The 21,462-nt window shown below is 42.0% G+C and overlaps 2 long non-coding RNA genes across 2 annotated transcripts in view; both read right to left on the bottom strand.

Annotated features, from left to right (window-relative positions):
- Window positions 1–21,462, bottom strand: part of LOC129636014 (uncharacterized) — a 92,787-nt gene that overhangs the window by 48,553 nt on the left and 22,772 nt on the right. The gene's annotated exons all lie outside the window — the stretch shown is intronic.
- Window positions 15,723–19,454, bottom strand: LOC129636013 (uncharacterized). The gene is made up of 4 exons (XR_008706592.1): window positions 19,141–19,454; window positions 18,458–18,631; window positions 16,335–16,899; window positions 15,723–16,078 (listed from the first exon to the last, which is right to left on the bottom strand). It is a non-coding gene; the product is annotated as an uncharacterized LOC129636013 (long non-coding RNA).

The raw sequence follows: 21,462 nt of genomic DNA on the forward strand, positions 1-21,462 counted from the left end.
CATACAGTGTTTTGTCTTTCTTTGTCTAACTTATTTCACTGAGCATAATACCCCTATGTCTATCCATGTTGTTGCAAATGGTAAAATTTCACTCCTTTTTATGGCTGAGTAGTATTCCATTGTGTATATGTCCACATTTTTGTTATCCATTCATCTGTTGATGGACACTTAGGTTGCTTCCATATATCAATTATTGTAGATATTTCTGATCATTTAAGATTCTGTTTCTCATACTTTAATTTTTCTTTGTTTTGTTATAACCTTATGTGGTCTAATTTATCAAGCTTTTCTTTTTATGATTTATATCCTGGGTATCAGGTATAGAAAGGCCTTTTCTACCTCAATATTACAAAAATATTATCTTAAATTTTATTCTAGTTATTTCACAGTTTCGTTTTTATGCTGAAAATCTTTAACCTAACTAGAATTTCATTTAGGTTAAAAAATACGTGAACTAGAAATGTAACCTTTTCAAGAGAATCTAATTTAAATAAGGGAAAGAGAGGGTGGGATGAATGGAGAGAGTAGCGAGGAAACACACACACTGCTATATGTAGAATAGACAGCCAGTGGGAGCTTGCTGAATGACTCAGGGAACTCAAAGCAGGCTCTGAGACAACCAGGAGGAGTGGGATGTGGTGGGAATTGGGGAGGGGGGGCGCAGATTCAAGAGGGAGGGGACTTATGTATACCCATGGCTGATTCATGTTGATGTATGGCAGAAACCAGAACAATATTGTAAAGCAAGTATCTTCCATTAAAAATAAATATTTTTTTAATTTTTAGCAATTTCAATAACTTAGTCTATTGGTCCAATGTCGGAGAAGGCAATGGCACCCCACTCCAGTACTCTTGCTTGGAAAATCCCATGGACGGAGGAGCCTGGTAGGCTGTAGTCCATGGGGTCGCTAAGAGTTGGACATGACTGAGCGACTTCACTTTCACTTTTCACTTTCATGCATTGGAGAAGGAAATGGCAGCCCACTCCGGTGTTCTTGCCTGGAGAATCCTAGGGATGGGGGAGCCTGGTGGGCTGCTGTCTATGGGGTCGCACAGAGTCGGACACGACCGAAGTGACTTAGCATAGCATAGCATTGTTCCAATGCCAATTACTGAAAGCATCATTTCCCCTTGATTTGAAATACCACCTGTATTATATAATAATTTCTGTAGTCTGTTTCTGAACTTTTTATCATGTTTGTTTTTCTTTTATTTTTATTCTTTTTTTTTTTTTTTTTTTTTTTTTTTGGCCACAAGACGTGTGGGATTCTAGCTCCCTGACCAGGGTTCAAACCCATACCTGTGTTCAAACCCGTATGCTGTGTTGGAAGCACAGAGTCTTAACCACTGGACCACCAGGCAAAGTCCCAGTTTATCATGTTTTATTAAACATAGATCTTAATGGCCTTTTTCCTGACACCACTCTCAATCCCTCTTCTTAAAGTCATCTAGTACATTTGCACGGATTTTTTTTTAAAGACTATTGGGTCACCTGAAGAATTCTCCCTTCCCATCTGCTACATGCAATTGTTTTTAGTTAAAGCAAGTGCAGCACCATATCCTCTTAGTTCTAATGAGTCATATAGGAGGTCTCACCTGTCAAGTTCAAGAATAGCATTAAATCACACTGGTCTTGATCACATACAGTGGAGACATTGTTTTCCAGGCCTTTGTTTGTTTTACAACTTCTGTCTGATCTTTTTCTTTTGGTTTTTCTGTCCCTCATTTTTCCTCCTCGTCTGCTGGACCTAAACCCACCCATCGCCTCCCACAGGCATGTGCGTTCTCATTACCAGGCTCCTTTCTTACGTATTTCTCCCCTCTTCCACTATTCTTCCAAAATCCAAGCACACAGCCCCAGTTAAAAGCAAATAGTGAAAAAGGCATTTAGGAAGGACGCCGACTCATTTCACATTCATCAGGAGCTGAAACTGCCCTGGGAAACACCTATGTCTGTCCTCCCAGTTCACAGACAAGAACCCTGCGCACCAGCTATGACAATATCCTGCTCAGTTTGACCTGCTCGGTCCTGGAAGTGAGGTCTCCCCGCCCTCAGACCAGGGCTCTGAGTCCCAGTCCTGAGTGTCCCTCCACTGAGAGTTAGAAGGATTGGAGTTACCTTCCCTGGAAGCAAGCTTTGCCGAAGCCCTCCACAGGCAAGAACACGACATCTATTTATTACAGACCTTAAAAGCCAATGAGCACAAGGAGTCAACACATTACTGTATTTAAGAAGCTAGCACCTTCACGTAGGCACTTCAATGACTCTCCCTTATGGATGGAAGAAACAGTAGACTGAAACCAGAGGGTCAGAGACAGACACCTGTGAACTACGCCGTATAGTTACAAAGAGATTAGCTAACGTTTATGGGGCACATTATATGTCGATCACAGTCATGCATAATTTCACTTGATTCTCCCAACAGCCCTGTAGAGCAGGCTCCTGTTAGCTTTGTTTCACAAAAAGGAAGAGCCAGCTCAGTGAGGTGTAGGCACCTGCCCCCAAATCCCATGAAGACAAAGTGGCAGAAGGGGCCCTTAGTCCCAGGCAGCAGGACTCCTGAGCACTCCATGCACCGCCTCTAAGACAGGGGTCCGCAGCCTCCTGGATCCAGTGCCTGCTGACCTGAGGTGGAGATGATGTAATGACACTAGAAATAAACATAGTGTGCTCGAATCATCCCGAAACCATCTCCCCAACCCTGGTCTGTAGAAAAATTGTCTTCCACGGAACTGGTCCCTCGTGCCAAAAAAGTCGGGGACCAATGCTCTGAGACCTGGAGGGATGGCCAAGCCTCCAAGCTTTGGCGTCAGCCTTCCTGGGTCCAAATCTCAACCTTGCTAACCATGCAGACACTGCTGCGTGTCTCAATCTTGCTAAATCCCGGTTTCCCCATCTGTAAAGGGAATGATAGTCTTCCCCCATACGATTGTCATGAGAATTAAATTATTTTAGTGCCTGCCAATCAATGGGGAAATAATGGTCACATAGGAAAGAGTATGCCTGACTACTTGAATGCTAATAGCCCCAGGGCACTGAGGACGCCCCGAGAGCACACCTGAACCCCGCTGGTGTTCAGACCCATTCAGGAGGTTGGAGTAGCTTCTAAAGCACCAGACTGAATTGAAAATGAGCAACCAGAGAGCCACACTCCCCCATGAACCCCTGGCAAAGAGAAGAGTGTCAGGGATGTGGTATATCTGTGAGATCCACAGGCAGCTTTGTTGGCTGTGATGGCAGGTTTAACATCTTGCAGAAGCACTTGGGTGAACCCCCCAAGCACAGGGAAGAACTGCTGTACCCTGAACAAAAATCATTTTCTTCTGACTTAAAGTCTCCATACAGGAGAAAAATTGATGAGCTGAATCTCCTTGAGGAGGCCTCTGAGCTCTCCTGGCACTAAGAAGGACCCAAAAAGAGTCTTTAGACCAATCACTACAATCTTCTAATCTGTCTGTTGCTGATTGCCCAGGTAGTTTGAATTTGCATCATTAACGTTCCTCAAGATACATTGTCATCTTAGAATGCAGGGAGAAATCATACATGTGCATTCTAACAATACAATCATGGAAGCAATTTATTCTGAACATTACTTCGGAGTGAGGCCTTTATGAAACCAGAGATTTAATAAATACATGGATATGAGACTGCATTTTTCACTTAGGTTCATCAAACACAGAGAGATTTCCCATTATGGAGAGAGAGAGTTTGGAATCGGGCTCAGGTTTTCCCTGCAGAGATTAAAAAGACAGATGGCAAGGTGCTGTGCTCAGGAAGAAGGCTTTTATAATCAAAGAATTAGAATTTATTCTTCATTTTGGCATTTAGGTTCAGCCCTCTACACACCAGGTCCACTTATATGCTACCAAAAGATTCTATTCTTTCAATTTCCTGAGGACCATCAAGCCAACATTACCTGTTCTGTGAGTCTCCAGATAGGCACACTTAAGGAAATTTAAAAATCTATTTCAATAGTGTGTAATTCCACTGTGTAGATGTATGCATATAGGTATATATACAGTCAGTAAATGGCACTTCCTCCACGATGATGATCACTATCGAGCTAGCCCTAGAGCTTTGTATACATTACTATCTTTAACCATCTTGACAGCTTTATGGGGTGTCTCATCCAGATGTTGCGGGTCAGTTGTCCGCTTGCACTGTTCTGTTTTAGCCCTAAAGCAATCTTGATATGAAACCAGCCTTTTCACTGGTTCCCACAAGACATCCGACCACATCCAGTATGCTATGGTTTTACTTTTGTACTTATTTAAGTATCATAGGATCTTGGCAAGGAATCACAACCCACAAGATTGTCCTTTATAAAAATCAGGGAGGTAGACATGCCCTCTTCCTGGGTTGGCAGAATGTTCTAAGGATTCATTTGATATGATTAACAGAAGTAATACGAGATGAGATTCTCACGTGACTTTTTATTTGAAGACCACATTTCCATTTTAATGAACGCATGTATTAGTGAAGCTAATCACAAAGAAAATTCCTGTTTGGAAGTAAGTAGCCTTTTGCAATTTCATTGGTCAGTTACACTGAGTACCCACTGTGACTCAGTCTTTATGGAACCAGAGAAAGACACTGTCCCTGGCCACCAGAAGCTCAAAATCTGGTTGGGGAGATATCATAAATAATGCCCAAAATGTTCAGGGGTTATGCAATAATAAAACAAGTTTATCAGGAGGTGGAACACATGGATGTCTTGAAAGATTCTTTACCAAAACTGCAAAAAGATCATAAGAGGAGGAATTCCTACTGTGGAAATGAATGAGGGTAGAGCTTGGTGGTAGGCGGAATTAGGATGGACAGAGAAGTGGGTGGGCAGGGGAGATAGGCAGGCTCGCCTGGGTAGACAGTGGGTCAGGCACACACGATGTTCATCTCAGAGACCAGAAAAGACTAAAAAGTGGGAAAACTTGGGAACTTGGGCAGAGAAACATAAACCAGTAGATGGATCATTAATGCTCCTCCCAACTCCCCCAGAGCACTGGCATCAAAGATTCTGAATCCTGTATAAATTCACTAATAAGACATATGATGTCATCAAAAGATATCTTGTCCACATTCTCCCACTTCGAGCCTCCCCTGCTTTGCTGTGCCCTTTGGTACACAGTTCAGAGGTGACATAACCCTGAAGGAGGCTGTTTCTGGCTTCAGCTCACAAATCCAGCTTTCACACCTGAACGATGCCCAGATGAGATAAAGGTGGCAAGGCTCTTCGAAGCCATGTTACTTGTCCACACAGTCGGTCAAAAGTATATAACGGGCATGTACTTTGTGCCAAACCCCAATAACAACACCAAAAAATAAGGTATCATTTCAGACGCCGTCCTGAGAACTGGAATGGATCATGGCTTCTCCACACCTGGTCAATTCTTCTCAAGAAAGGAAAAAGATATTAAGGCACTTGTGGGTTGAATAGGGTGATCCAAAACTATGTTGACTAACCCCCGTGTCTTAGTCTGTTTGGGCTTCTTTAACAAAATACCATAGACCAGGTGACATATAAACAACAGAAATTTATTTCTTACTGTTTCAGAGGCTGAGAAGTGCAAGGTCAAGGTGCTGGCAGAAGTGGTGTCTGGTGAGAGCCTTCTGCTCAGTTCATAGATGTATTCTCTCTGGGTCCTCTGGAGACTGGAAGACTCTGAATTCTCTTCTGTAAGAGTGCGCATGCTCAGCTGTGTATGCCTCTTTGCTAACCCATGGACTGTAGCCTGCCAGGCTCCTCTGTCCTTGGAGTTTTTCAGGCAAGAATACTGGAACAGGTTGCCATTTCCTCTTCCAGGGGATCTTCCTGATCCTGGGGTCAAACCCCCATCTCTTGCATTTTCTGCCTTGGCAGGAAGATTCTTTATGACTGAGACACCTGGGAAACCCCTCCATAAGGGCACAAATCCCATTTTTGAGGGCTCCACCTTCATGACCTAATCACCTCCCAAGACCCCCACCTCCAAATACTATCACATTGGGGATTAGATTTTGACATACGAATTTTTTAAGGTGGCTACAAAAATTCAGTTGTTGGCACCTCAGCATGTGATGTGATCTGGAAATACGGTCTTTACGGATATGACAAAGTTCAGATGAAATCATGAAGGTGGGCCCTCAGTCAATATGACCAGTGCTCTTATAAAAGGGGGAAATATGTGCTGAGGCAGATACACACAGAGAGAAAAATGAAGTGAAGACACTCGAGGAGAAGACAGCCACGGAACTGGAGAGCTGCCTCCACACAACAAAGGACACCCGAGGCTTCCAGAAGCTAGGAGAGAGGCAGGGAACATGCCTTCCCTGGGACCCTCAGAGGAAGCAGGGCCCTGCCAACACCTTGGCTTCAGACTTCAGACCCCCCAGAACTGTGAGACGATGCATTTCTGTTGTCCTAAACCACCCAGCGTGTAACACTCTGTTACAGCGGCCCTAGGAAACGAATACAGCGCTTGTTTTAAATCCCTTCTGAAATCGTTTATGGATGCTAGAGTGAATGACTGTGCATGTGTGAGTCAACCTTTAGCTGTTTTAATGCTATGAGTCCTTCTTTTTTGGAAATATGCCAATAATCAAATATGCCGGGGTTTTTTTACATTACTGGGTTAAATTTCACTCTTGTTCCCAACAGCAAAGAACATTTCCTTATTTTTACCTCCCATTACTACTGGGAGAGGAAAAAAGAAAAAGAAAAAAAAAAAAACAGAGTTCTTCTGTAAGTCATTATACTCTGCAGATATTTAGTATCAGGCTGATTACTGAATAAAAAGATCTGGTTACCGTCACATCTAATCCGCCAAAACTGAATTATATCCACTACATAGCTTTCTCCTCCGTTTCCTCTAATTTCCCCCATTCAACCACCTTTGACTGCTTTCCAGTTTCTAGCAAATGCTGCTGAGGCTTCAGCTATTTTCTTTAGATTATATAATTTTCCAGAAAACTCAGAAGTTGATCTGCTTAACAATGTATTCATTTTTCCTCTGAAGAATGGTATTATTTTCCATCTCTAAGAAAGTGAGCTTTGTAATATTTCCTCTCCAATTTAAAAGGAAGCATTAGCCATCCTGCATTGAATATTTAAAAAAAATAAAAAAACCTGAATGCTACTCTGATTCTCACCAGAGTGAAATATTTTCTCCATGTAACCAGAAATAGTGATGGAAAAATCTTTTCCTCTCACACAATGTTTGAGCATAATTGGTAAAAGCCTTCAATTATGGAGAAAGTCTTATAAGAACTAGTCTTTCTCTCAACAAAAACTCTAATCCATTCGGATTTATGTGACTCTATTAGCTGAACCCTTTCTATTAATAATATGAAATGCTTTTTTAAAGTTTGCATATAGTATCTCCCATGAATTTCTCCAGCCATTTCCCCTGTTCATCATAAAATTTATATGTAATAACATTTTGCACCTTGGTGCTGTTTTATTGGGGGGAGGGGGGTGGGCTTCCCAGGTGGCTCAGTAGTAAAGAATCCGTTTGCAGGGCAGGAGACGCAGGAGACACAGGTTCAATCCTTGGGTTGGGAAGATCCCCCAGAGGAGAAAATGGCAACCCAGTCCACTGTTCTTGCCTGGAGAATCCCATGGACAGAGGAGCCTGGTGGGCTACAGTCCATGGGGTTGCAGAGAGCTGTATATGACTGAGTGACTGAGCACCAGCTGTTTTACAGAAATACTACAAGACTAGCAAATTACAATCATACCCTACAAACTGAGTCTAAGATTGCTCATTAACATAGATGAACTGATGAGATTAATTAGTTTAAATAATTGGGCATTACAAAAATGAATGATTAAATTCAAAACAATGTTAAAGATAAGTTATCCCTTTTTCATGTTTAATAAAGAGAAGACTGAATAATACTTAACAGACTATAAACACTAAGACCCTCAGTTTGAAGGAATTGGTGGCAGGGTTATTGGGCAAGCTATAGGACTGAGTATTAATTCTTACACTATTTTCCTGTAAGTTCGTGGGCAAATAACCTCATCTCTTTTCACTTTCATTCCCAGTCTATAAATGGAGTAATAATATCTAATTAACAAAATTCTTAATGTGATCCAACACATCCAATAAAACAATGTGTGCAAAAATAAAATACGGTTGATTTCTCAGGCTTTACAGAGAACCCAAGTGGAGGCACACACATATACCAAACTTGTGGTACAAATTGTTTACAATGAGACATTCTACATGTATACACACAGAATACGCTCATGCATATCAATCCATTTGCTATAAAAGTGTAACATCTTAATCTAATCTTCTTCCCAAGGCAGGAATATTCCCTACAAAAGTCTTCCAAGGCGGTCACACCACCAAGGCATGAACACCTCCAATGGTGGGTAGCCCACTCCCTCACAGAAAGATCCATTCCATGTTAGAAGAGGTCCAGCTATGAAAACAGTTGTTTTTTCTGTATCCTTTATAATTTCTCATGTTCTAGATTGGTGTTCTAGTGCTATCTAGAACAAGTCTGATGTCTCTGCCCCCTGATAGTTCTTTGGTTAGTTAAAGAGTAAAAGTCCCCCCACACAAACACGATGAAGAGTGGATGCCATTTGGATCCTTGATACAACACCCTGATGTGGGAGGTTTATTTATGTTGTTCACACATGAAAGGACCGAGGCTCAGAGAGGGCAGATACCCTTTCCAAGGTCACACAGCTAATAATGAAGGAGTCAAGATTCAAACCCAAATCTGCTAGACTCCACAGCCTATGCTCTTAACCCCTATACCTTATTTCTAAATATTTCTTCTTCGAGTCAAGCATTCTTGAAGCCCAGTTCCTCTAGTCCTGCCTCATTTGGAGCACGACCCAGACCTTCCTTCACTCCTGCTCCATTTACAAGGCTCTCTTAGCACCTCCGTTTAAACATGTTACCCTCAAAATGAACCACATACAATGGCCGATGCACATGTGCACCATTCCAGACACTCACTGTATCTCCCTGGGAGGTTCGCTCCCCCACTCTCCAAAGAGATAGCTTCACACTCTCTCTTTTCTAAAACTGCCCACAACTTCTCCCCCTTCCCACTCTCAGCTGACTGCCATGTCCCCTACTCCTTTGAGAAAATAAAAGCAAGCCAACCTGAGCTCCCTCGCATCGCATCAGGAGGCAGGAGAGCCCACTGCAGAGTGCACACCGGCTCCCGCCCCTTCTGCCACACCTCTGCCCCGTCTCCACGTCTCCACTCCAGAAGGCAGGCCCTTGTGTTCCCACCGTCTCGTGACTTGCCTTCTGTAATGGAACCTTCTTTCCCCTGCCCCATCCCTCTGCTTCAGTCTAATGAGGGATCTCCAACAGAGCACCCACAGTGCTTGGGATTTCCCACTCTGGAAAGAAGAAAGGAAGAAAGGGAGGGAGGGGAGGAAGGGAGGGAAAGGAGGGTCTCACCCTCACTACCCATTTCCCACATCCGAAAGTGACACCATCATTACCGCCTGCCTCTCTGTCCCCCTGGAGAAGAGAGTGGCAACCCCCTCCAGTATTGTTGCCTGGAGAATCCCATGGACAGAGGAGCCTGGCGGGCTCCAGTCCGTGGGGTCACAGAGAGTTGCCCACGACTAAGTGAGCACATCTCTCCCATGCCCTGCACCAATCAGCTTCAGGCTACAGCACACACTGTAAATATTCCTACCATTTTACCTTCCACACTTTTCTCCCTAGATCACTTTACTCCGGACCCATGGGTCTTCCTTACGCCTTCCAGAAAACTCGTCCTGCCTGTTGCCATGTTATGACTTCATCTCATGAGTCAGGTCTCAGCCTAAATGTCATCTTCTCAAAAATGTTCCCCTCTACTCCATACCCAGACATATTCTATCAGAGTTTCCCTGTTTCATTCTCTTCATAGAACTCATTATTCTCTGATATTACCATATTTATTTGTCTCCTTGTTTATTTATTCTCTTTTCCCACTAAAATGAGAGCAGGAATCTTGTCTTTTCACCACTGTATCTCCAGTGACTAGAACAACATTTGGCCCAGAGTGATGCTCAGTGAATATCCATCAAATGAGTGAATGCAGTCAACAAATTAGCCGACAATACTTTATTATGTGACAATTGTCCTAACCGCGACCACTGTTTTAGATTCCTTAAAATCATTCCTTCAACCACTGTTCATGTCATTAAATTAAGTGTCATTTAACTCAAGACAAGCTTATTAAGCATCTACTATGTGCAAGACACTGTGGTAGATGTTTTGTAAGACGTGAGAGTAAAAGCTTGTCACAGTCCCTGCCTCCTTTGGGAATGTCTAAGGAAAAAAAAAAAAAAGTAGTGGGGATGTTCTTGAAAGGTTAGTGTCATGGTTCCCATCACTCTGGGGAGGTGTTGTGATGACTAAAATAAGCAGAAGGGCTCTTTGAAGGATATGAAACACTACAGAATGTTTAAGGACATTGAGTGAAATTCCTCTTGGAGAAGGATCTGGGTAGACTTTGTGAGCTAAACTTGGAAGAATGTGTTTGGGTTTTGAAGCAACATATTCTAAGAGGAAGCCAAACATGACAAAGACATATAGGCAAGAGTCACATTATTCCCTGCAGGGTAGGGTGTTTCTCTAAGCTCTTTTCGATGACCACCAGTGACATGATCCCACATGTAAGGTGTACAACAGCTTTAGGGTCCATGATCCTGCATGGACCATTTCTAGGTTCTATGTTCTCTTCAGAATTTAATCCAGATCCTTGAGATATTCACACCTGGTTCTATTTTGAGGTAGACTCAGAAAGGATCTTCTCACTCTGAACACTAGCTTGGGATAAACACACTTAGAGACACTCAAAGATAAATCTAAGGAGGAAGTTTTTGAAAGCACTTTGAAGAGTTAAAACCACTGCACTAATACAAGGTGGTGTGGCTGTTAAAGAAGGAAACCAGTTTATGGAGAATTATTATTCAATAGCTCCAAGATCAGTGATATAAGTGTATCCAAAGACATGAAGCAGAGTTAATACAGTTACACATCCATTTCTTGTGCTGTACAACCATGGGAAGCATTACTAATCCCCAAAAGATACCTGCTGGGAAGACGATTGAAAACAGCTGTTTAGTCCACAAGAAAAGAACCGAGTGAATTCAAAGTACTGCGGGCATTGAACTGATGGAGTTCCAGAGTCAGACCTTGTCCACTAACCCCAGGATTTATAGGGAATTAAAGAGGATTCCATCAGAAAGTACTTTTGTTTCAAGCATAAATCACCCTGCCAACTCATTTATTATTGTAATAACCTCTCTCTGCATTTCCATTATTGTAGAGGACTTCTTTTCAAATGAAAAATGGCATGGCTGATTACTTGTATGGGACTTGGCGTCATACTCATTTTGGTTTCTTGTTTGAGGCAGCGAGAGGCCCGAGGAAAGGCCCTTATATCCTTACATGCATATCAATTACGGTTAATGGAGTTCGTGGGTTTATTACGCATTGGGAAGTTAAGAAACAAGAACTGTAATGGTGGAAGCCATAGCAATCCGACTGATATCTCTAAGAAAATTTCAAGATTTCAAGCACTGAGAATAGTTAAAACTATCTAGGCAACTGTTTACATTCAGCAAGGATAATTATATGAGCTTATAACTCTTCCCCATCATATTAGAATACTTTAATAACCTATATTTTATTTATAGCTAGTTGCTAAGTTTATTAGTGCTTATTATAGGATATGTTCTTAATTTTATGTTTTACAAAACAATTTGAATAATCAGAATTACTTTTTGTGAATCCTTTTCCATTTGCAATAAGATGAGTGAATTATAAAAAGCCATTTTCTAAACATGTTAACAGGTGCAAAAAAAGATTGACAGAGCAATACGAGAAAGTATTCTTAATGCAGGCTTTCGAAGATTTTAAATGGAATTTCTATAATGAATGCATACCGTTTTTAATGGGGCTGGTTTAGTACACAGGGGATGCTGAACATAGGATGTAACAGTATATTTTATTTAACAATAACCATAATCAGTGACATGATATATAGATGTGTGTACAAAATTGAGAACTGGAATCAGAATTTGTTATGTAAAAAATTTAAAAGAAACACTGGAAGAAAATGCAAAGCGTTAGAAACTAACAATTTTGAATTGTTGAAGGAAACTTTAAATTTCAGGTATAGATGGATAAAGAAATTAGCCCCATGAAGGCAGAAGGAGGTGATGACTTTTAAGCTTTCCGCTGAGCCTGGGACCACGGCCCAGTCACGAGATGACTTATTAATTGAGCCAAATCCTCCTAGATGCTTGCTGTGTGTTAGTCGCTCAGTCGTGTCCGACTCTTTTCAACCCCATGGACTGTAGCCCCCCAGACTCCTCTGTCTATGGGATTCTCCAGGCAAGAATACTGGAGTGGGTTGCCATTTCTTTCTCCACAGGATCTTCCCAACCCAGGGATCGAACCTGGGTCTCCTGCATTGCAGGCAAATTCTTTACCATCTGAACCACAAGTGAGGCAAGATGCTTGCTCGCTTGCTCTATGGGGACCTATGTAAGGATATAAAGCTCCCATGGATGAGAAGTTCCCAGACCAGGAGATGGTCATACATTATAAGCCTGAATCAATACCTTTCCTGGTCTCTCAAGTACATCACCCTCCTCTACCTGACTGGGCTGTGCCTTGGTTATTGTTTAAATCACTGTGTGTGAGTCACCAAATTTCCTTCTGATTTTCCTTCTCAGTTTTTCACACCAAAAGGAATGTTACCTAAGTGAGGTTCTCAGAACGGAACTCTGGTGTGAGGCCTCTAGGAAGTGAGCTGCCTTTAAGAAGTTCTGAACATAAATTGAATTACCAAGAATTCTATTCATTGAAAAACACATTATATTGCATCATGTCCTTTTCAAACAGAGTGAAACTTGCTTATATTAAATTTCTAGGAACCCAAGGAAAAAATTTGATATAGGATGGAATTTGATATACTCCAGAAATATTACATGTGCATGTAATAGACCTGGATTTCCAATTTGATTGCTACACAGAGAGATTCAATATAGGTGGGTTCAATATTGGCGGGGGGTAGGGGGATCATTGAATTTGCATTTGTGTTTTTCAGGACATATATGGTATGTTTCCTCAAGGTAAAAATCAGATTGCTTCCTGGGTTCAAGAAAAAAGCTAAATATTCATGGGAACAGGAATTCCGGGAGGAATTTGACCAGATGAGTGTAGTGTAAGCAATCTAGTTTTCACTTCATTCCACTTTAATATTAATTTATTTGGCTGGAGTTTAGACTATTGAATTCTGGAATGGCATCTTTCTCTGTTTCCCTAGCCCTTTAATTCTCTGGTCTATAACTTCTCTATCCCCTTCTTTATTTAACATTTGAATATTTACCTAAATGAAAGTGTTCAAAAGAAGAGAATTAACCAAAACATTTCAACACGTAAAGATATTTTCTGTCCCTTAGAACGTCGCAAGTCTCAGAAAATCATAAAAAATAATGAAAGAGTAGTGACATAAAAACTGAAATAAACTCTTAATACATAAAATATTCCTCCCCTTTAAATTGTAGACAAAAAATTACTAACATTTTGCACACATTTTTGTTGCCGCATTCTTTTTTGTTTGTTTGAATTCTGAACTCGAACACCACTATATTAAATACTCACACTTGGGTGGGATAAACTGGGATTTATCAGTCTTCCCCTCTCCCATGGAAGACTCTAACACAAGAAATTCCATGGACTCAAATTCTCTTCACCAAAGAATGAATGCGTGAGCAAAGGATAAACTTTATTTAGGAACCCTCTGATACTTTGAAAAACTTGCTTTCTTTACATGAGAGGGAAAAAAAAAAAAAAGCTAAAATCATAAAGTTTGTTACCATACAGCTCTATAATCACTTCTAAATCCTACAGATTTCACTCAGTGTTCCAAGTAAGCAAATGTAATGAAATAAATAGAAACATATGTTTTGAGTACCATAACAGATTGACTTCCCAACAGATAAGGAACTCTGAGCTATTTCTCTTACAAACAAGTTAGGTCATACAAACATTCAAAAAAAAAAAAAATACTAATCCCTTTCACCTGAAATATTTTACATGGTTACTTCAAAAACCATGTTCATCCTCAAAAAAGACACATATTTAGCCAGCTGAGCTCTTCTTTATACATAAGGTTATGCTAGGGACTCAGCAGTTTGTAGAGAGAACCACTGCTTTCTTGGGCTCTGCGTCCTTAGTTCACACCACAAAGGAATCGCAAACGAATGACCGACTTACATGACTGTTTCACCGAAATGGCAGAGCCTTCCATGCAAAACCAACAATCCAGCAGCATCCTACAGCGCCTCCTTCAGTCACATCAAGAGGAGGCAAAAGTGATCTATATCTAGGAGGCACCATGGAATGAACACACACAACACACAAAAATGAATTAAATACTTAGGTAAGTAATGCGGAGTTACAGCAATAACAAAATGCAAGCCTTACACAACAGCATGAGAACTCTCCTGCAACTACTAACTCTTCTTCTGCCCACCCCAACCCTCTCCTCCAACATAAACACACACACACACACACACACACACACGCTGCCATGGCTGAAATACTGCCTCTGGATTTGCATTTGCCCAAGTATCTGGTTTCTAACAGCAAGTTTGGGAGGAAGGCCAGATTCACCTGCTCATTGTCACTGGTGCTTTTCTGTGAATTCTTTATGGCCTTGACCCTGGAGATTGCTCTGATCTGAAGGCAGAAAAATGATGGTTTGGGAGAAGGGAAGGAAAGGGGACTGCCTTGAAAGAAACACTGTGTTTGTGGGTGAGAGAGGGTGACTGCAACAGAATGGGCAGAAGAGGCAGCAGGAATGACCTGCACTTCTTCCTCAGTTTCGCCTCCTGTTCTTCCTGCTGTTTTGTGGGGAACCAGCTGAAGAATTGATGCTTTTGAACTGTGGTGCTGAAGAAGACTCTTGACAGTCCCTTGGACAGCAAGGAGATCCAACCTAAGGGAAATCAACCCTGAATATTCATTGGAAGGACTGATGCTCAAGCTGAAGCTCCAACATCTGGCCACCTGATGTGAAGAGCCGACTCTTTGGAAAAGACCCTGATGCTGGGAAAGATTGAAGGCAGGAGAAGAAGGGGGTCACAGAGGATGAGATGGTTGGATGGCATCACCAACTCAATGGACATGAGTTTGAGCATGTCAGGAGATAGTGAAGGACAGGGAAGCCTGGTGTGCTGCAGTCCCTGGGGTGGCAAAGAGTCGGACATGACTTAGTGACTGAAAAACAAAGTCAGAGACTCCCAGTGCCTGTGGAGTGGGGGTCTTCCAGGTGTAAACCCTACAGAAAGAGATGTCTATGGGGCTTGTCTGGAAGGAGTAGCATTGTTTCTACTTCAATTATATAATTATTCAATACATATGCAGTGACTTGGACATTAGTGGTGGCCAAAGTGTCCCCAAGCACCTCCCTTGTTGGCACAGCAAACAACCCCCAGTAAGGAGCAGAAAGGTGGAGCTTCAGGAGCTACTCGGTTGTCCTCCATTTCTATGGCCATTTGCCCATACAGCATTGAACATTCGGCTTTAATTCTCTCCTTGAATGCAGGGACATTGGGTCCAGACTGCCTGGCTGGCAGGCTTCTCTCCTGTTCTTTACCATTTGACCTTTCAGACCAGATTGAAAGCCTGTGCAGTACTACCTCAGGTGAAGCCCCCTCTGGAAACCTTTTCTCCACGGCATTGATAACTCCAGTTGGGACTTTTTAAAAAAACGTTTATTGGAGTCCGGCTGTTTACAATGCTGTGTTAGTCTCAGGTGCACAGAAAGTGAATCGGTTATGCGTATGCACATATTCACCCTTTTTTAGATTGTTTTCCCATAGGTCATTACAGGGTATTGAGTAGAGTTCCCTGTGCTACACAGTAGGTCCTTATTATTTACCTACTTTATGTGTGTGTGTCAGTCACTCAGGTGTGTACGACTCTTTGGGATCCCATGGCCTGGAGCCACCAGCCTCCTCTGTCCATGGACTTCTTCAGGCAAGAATATTGGAATGGGTTGCCATTTCTCCTCCACGGGATCTTCCTGACCCAGGGATTGAACCTGGGTCTCCTGCAATGCAGGCAGTTTCTTTACTGTCTGAGCTACCAGGGAAGCCCCATCTATTTTATGTAGTCATGTTTATATGTCAATCCCAGTCTCCCAATTTATCCTTCCCACTCCTTCTGACCAGTAGCCATAAGTTTGTTTTCTACATCTGTAACTCTATTTCCATTTTATAAATAAGTTCATTTGTACCATTTTTTTTACATTCCATATATAAGCAACATATTAATATACAATATTTGTCTTTCTCTGTGGGACTTACTTCACTCAGTATGATCTCCAGGTCCAGGTCTCCAATCTCCAGGTCCATCCATGTTGTTATAAATGGCATTATTTCATTCTTTTTTATGGCTGAGTAATGTTCTATGGTTTTTCCAGTGGTCATGTATGGATGTGAGAGTTGGACTGTGAAGAAAGCTGAACACCAAAGAATTGATGCTTTTGAACTGTGGTGTTGGATAAGACTCTTGAGAGTCCCTCGGACTGCAAGGAGATCCAACCAGTCCATTCTAAAGGAGATCAGTCCTGCGTGTTCTTTGGAAGGACTGATGCTAAAGCTGAAACTCCAGTACTTTGGCCGTCTCATGCGAAGAGTTGACTCACTGGAAAAGACCCTGATGCTGGGAGGGATTGGGGGCAGGAGGAGAAGTGGACGACAGAGGATGAGATGGCTGGATGGCATCACCGACTCGATGGACATGAGTTTGAGTGAATTCCGGGAGTTGGTGATGGACAGGGAGGCCTGGTGTGATGCGATTCATGGGGTCGCAAAGAGTCGGACACAACTGAGTGACTGAACTGAACTGAACTGATGTCTTCTTTGGAGCCTTTTAAAGGGATGGAAACATCTGTCATTAGTCAAGCACGTGGCATGCAAGAATCCAACATCAGGTTGGTTTTCTGCTTCTTTAAGGAAGATATACAATATTATAAAATAGTTTATTTATAACATATCCTCTTGACCACAAAAACTCTGATGTTTTACAGCCTCCCCTCTGCCCCTGCCTTAAATCTAACTGTTGCTATTCCAGAACAGAGGCTTTTTCAAGGAGCAATAGTAATTCACCTATTTCTGAATTTCCCAAAAATTGGAGGAAGACTGTCCTGAAATTTCCCTTAGTAATTCCTGCTAATATCAACCTTTTCTCTTCATGTATAAAAATATAGGGAAATTTTAAAATACTTAAGAACAAACTCTTTTCAAATATCCTACAGCATTTTAGAAGTTCATAGTCCCTTCAAGTTTGATCATCCTTATCCTCTGATAATCTCTTGATCATCACTACTTATACATTCCTTTAGCCTGATTTGTCGTATTTTAGAAACAATCAAAAGGCATTTCTATAATCAGCCTGTTAGTGATTTCCTTCCAAACAGGCTAAATTTACGTGAAAGAGGGAAAAGCAGTCCCTTTACAAACAGACACACCGCCAGAAATCACCTTTCTTTCCTTTGCCTGGCCCACTCTCTCCCTGGAGGCCGGCACAGCCCATCACAGGCTGGAACCAGAGGGTGAGTATAAGAAGGCCCAGCCTCCCAGAAACTTAGAGTTTCACTCCTTCCTTCAAACTCCCAAACCCCAGTTCTAGATCTGTTGACAAGGCTCTGATCTATGTACCTCATAAAATTGACTCCAACTCTGCCTTGACTCCTGACCTTGGCCTTGACTCCTAATAGAACTCTTCCCTGAATTCCTCACTGAATTCAGCGGCTTCCAGTTACTCTCCCTTGGGTCTTGTCTTCCCTCATCTTGCTACTTCCAGAGCCAGCCAGACACAGCAGTGCAGAACCCCCAAATAAAATACACCCAAGTCCATTAAGAATCACCTAAAATGTCAACACGATTTGAAAGCGGGCTATTAACAGTGCATCTGTGAAGCTGACAGTACTTGTGATAAGCAGGAAAAACAACAATGAATGCTAATGCCTTATGTTTGTGCAGCGCCTTAGAGCTCTCAGGGTGCTGTCATAACACTGCGTTGAAATAAGCAAATGGGGTACTCTTTTCCCACTTTGCACATGAAAACACTTGAGTCTGGAAGGGTTAAGTGCATGAGGCAAAACAAAGAAGAGAATTCAGTTCCTGGACCCACAACGTAACTATTTTGTGTGCTATACAGGATGCCCCCAGGAAGAGGAATGGAAGGTACCCGTGAGCTCATCAAGCTTTGGGAACTTGTTTTTAAATTCTCTCAGTTTCCCCCTGTGGCCATGAAGCACCTGTTGCAGCCATGAGGACCACTTACCACGTATGCAGATCCCCAGGCCTTGTCCCAGCACGCAGAGTCAGAGGTGGGGCAGGGTTCGCATATTAAATAGTGCCCCCAAATAACTATGATGCACCTACCCTAAGTGAGACAGAGCACGTGAAGAGCTAGTCCCCACCTGAACAGGATTTTCCTGGTGGAGAACTGCAGAGAAACAAGGTCCCCATGAACTGTCGTTCTGAGAGCAGCCAATGAGTCAGGATGGCTTTCCCTTTCCTTGTTTTAGATTTTTGCAGTACAACACGGTCATAATCAACACTCTGGAGACGCAGGTTGATGAGATTTCCAGCACCTGGCACAATATTCACCATTAAATATTTACCGTTGTAGGTATTTGATACCTAGTCATTCTATATAAAATGGGACAAAGTTCAACACTCTACCCAGATGGACAATTCAGAAATGGACTAGATGGAATCAAGCATCTGTTCTTTTGTGTACAGACCAACCCAATTTCCAAGGTCTTTGAAGTGTGTCCTGAGAAGAGGCAAACTACATTCTGTGAGATTTGTTTTGTTTTAACAAGCCTTCATGTAACTCCTAGATGAGATCAGCATCATTAGCCTTTCTGGAGGCAAAACATGGGGCTCCCCCCCACCCCGCCCCACTGAATTGCGATTGTCCTATACAAACATGCCCTCCAGCAACCCTTACCCACCCCTGCCCTCTGCCCTCACCTCCCTCCAACAGAAGCCCCATTCACAATCTACCTCCACTGTTTATTATCTTCTTAACTCAACACCATCCCTTAGACACCGGAGAGAGCAATGCGATAAACAAAATTCTCTAGACATTACTCACTTTTTAATGAACAACTGAATTGCTGATATACTATTTGACTGCAAAAAGAAGTTGGTAGGTTTGAGTGCTTCTCGACTTGAATGCACACATGAGTCTACCCGACAGTTTTGTAGTCATTATGCCATTTGAAAAAGCATAAAGAAAAGCTATCACTCCGCACATGGTAAAAATGGCAGCCATTTGGAGCCACCCATGAAGATGTTAAGGCTAAGCTCTTGGAGAGCTGTAGATATTTTCAGCATGGGCAGGAAAGAGCAAGTTTCCCTAAAAGAAAACACATTGACAGCAAGGGAACAGGTTGCTTCTATTGTCAATGCCCTAACGACTTTCTTAAATTAGCTTTTTTATGGGAACCCTTTCTGCATGCTTGATGACGCTCAGACCACCCAAGTTAATTTGATACAAATGTAATTTAAGAGATTCCATGTGTGTCTTAAAGAAGATTTGGGTATGTGGGTTTTGAGTTGTTTTTGTGGGGTTTTTTTTTTTTTTTCTCTCTTCTTTTACTTGTTTTTGTCAACTTTGGTACCAGTTCGTTACCATATTTGTGCTTTGGAAAATGAGGATTTTCTGCTTGATTATTGCTTATAATCCAAGATAACAGTTAAAGTAAACGAATTAGAAAATCTTCATTAACATCAAATACAAATCAAGAAGTTGGTTCTTCCATGGAAGCATATGGACATAATTTCAGTTGTAGTCCATAGGAGTAGCTAAGTAGAGCTGTTGGTGAGGAGATGATATACTTAGGTTTATACCTTGGACCAGGAAAACCAAAATGTATCATTTTATTGAAGGCTGAAAGCAGAGGAGGAATTTGAGTTGTTCAGTTGCAACCTCCTCTTTTCAAGGTGAGTCAACTGAAGGAAGACCTCCAGGGCTGTATCCATGACTGCTTGACATGTTTCTGGTATTCACTAGGACATCTAAAAGCAGTCAGAAATACTGTAAGAAAAGAACTTGTGGATGATTCTGTTTAATATTTCTATCCATAATTTTAAATGGGCACTTTCTTATTTTCTTACATGTAATTTCAAATTCATAGCACAAGAATTCAGAGCTGAAATTTGTCTGCTGCTTCTGCTGCTAAGTCACTTCAGTTGTGTCCGACTGTGTGACCCCATAGATGGCAGCCCACCAGACTCCTCTGTCCCTGGGATTCTCCAGGCAAGAATACTGCACTGGGTTGCCATTTCCTCTCCAATGCATGAAAGTGAAAAGTGAAAGTGAAGTTGCTCAGTCGTCTCCGACTCTTAGCAACCCCATGGACTGCAGCCTACCAGGCTCCTCCGTCCATGGGATTTGTCTAGCTTTGCCTAAATATTCCACAAGTCAAGATTTGTTTCTAAATTTTAAATATTCACAGAGAAAAATGGAGAATGCAGGCTTTGGAGTCAGATATTTCTAAGTTCAAATCTCAGTTCTGCCACTGGTTCTTTTTGAACATCGGGAGTTAGTTAACTTCTCTCTGAGTTAGTTTCTCTGGTGAAAAATTGAAATACATAAGATGATTATAAGAATTAAAAGGGACAAACTTTGGGAAATACTAAATACATGGTATAAAACAAAGAAGGAAGGAAGGGAGGGAGAAGGGAAAAGGGAGGGAGGAGGAAGGCAGGAAAGAAGGGAGGAAGAGAAAAGAAATGGCAGTGGTTTGGGCATTTTTTGCTGAGAGGCTTTGGCACTCTAAGAGCTCCCAGGTATACCCAGTCTAGCCCCTTAGACCACTGATCACCCAGGCTACAGGTTTGTTCTCAGTGTTTGGCTGAGAGTAAGAGGAATTTAATCTCTCTGCCAAGGTAGCTTATCTTACACTACTTGGACAAGATGAGAATGGAAGAAAGGAAAATCCAAAGAAATGGTCAGGGTGGGGGCAGAGAGGGAAGAAGAAATCAGGAATTTTATAGATCTATGTTCCATAAAGAAAAAATATTAAAATTTATAAAACTTACATATGCTTTACTGGAAAGGAAAAAAAGGAAGGAAATATGTCCCTAATTTAGGGACAGAAGTTGTTGTTGTTATTCAACCATTAAGTCATGTCTCACTCTTTGCAACCCCATGGACTACAGTATGTCAGGCTTCACTATCTCTTAGAGCTTGCTCAAACTCATGTCCATCGTGTTGATGATGCCATCCAACCATCTCATCCTCTGTCACCCCTTTCTCCTCCAGCCTTCAATCTTTCCCAGCATCCGGGTCTTTTCCAGTGAGTCGACTCTTTGCATCAAGTAGCCAAAGTATTGGAGTTTCAGCTTCAGCATCAGTTGGAATGGTTGGATCTCCTTGCAGTCCAAGGGACTCTCAAGAGTCTTCTCCAGC

The sequence above is a fragment of the Bubalus kerabau genome, chromosome 21, assembly GCF_029407905.1.
Source record: "Bubalus kerabau isolate K-KA32 ecotype Philippines breed swamp buffalo chromosome 21, PCC_UOA_SB_1v2, whole genome shotgun sequence".
Lineage (NCBI taxonomy): Eukaryota > Metazoa > Chordata > Mammalia > Artiodactyla > Bovidae > Bubalus > Bubalus kerabau.